The sequence below is a fragment of the Octopus bimaculoides genome, chromosome 3 (assembly GCF_001194135.2).
Source record: "Octopus bimaculoides isolate UCB-OBI-ISO-001 chromosome 3, ASM119413v2, whole genome shotgun sequence".
Lineage (NCBI taxonomy): Eukaryota > Metazoa > Mollusca > Cephalopoda > Octopoda > Octopodidae > Octopus > Octopus bimaculoides.
In genome coordinates, this window is record NC_068983.1 from 17,384,183 (window position 1) to 17,384,908 (window position 726).

Genomic DNA, 726 nt, shown 5'->3' on the forward strand with positions numbered 1-726 from the left:
GGATTTCTTTCTGTTTCCGTCTACTAAATCCACTCATAAGGCTTTGGCCAGCCCGAGGCTATAGTAGAAGACATTTGCCCAAGGTGCTACACTGTGGGACTGAATCCGGAAACATGTGGTTGGGAAGCAAGCTTCTTACCATACTACCACATACACACACACACACACATTATGCGGTCTTTTTTATACTTCTTTTATTTTTCAAAATTAAGCTAAACAAAAATTGACTTGTCCGTGACGAAAAATACTCCTCCGCTACTATTTTGACCTCGTCTACAGAATTCATATTTTTTCCGTCCAAATGATTTTGAAGATTGCGGAATACATGATAATGAGATGGGGCAATGTGTGGTGAATATGGTGGGTGGAGCATCGTTTCCCATTCAAACTGCTCCAGCCTTCAGAATGTCATCGTCGCTGTATGTGGCCGAGCATTATCCTGATGGAAGAACACCTTTCATCTTGAAACCAAACATGGTCGTTTTTCTTCTAGCGCTGACTTAAGCCGCTCAAGCTGCTCGCAACAGATCTCCTTTGTTATCGTTTGGTTTGGGTTTAAAAGTTCAAAGTGGACTAAACCTTTCATATCCCACCAAACAGGTAACAGCACCTTACGTGGGTGAAGACCTTCTTTAAACTGGGATGTCAGTGTTTCTCCTTTTCCTACCCACTGTCTTCGGTGCTTGACATTTTTATAGAGAACCCGTTTCTCGTCACCAGTCACTA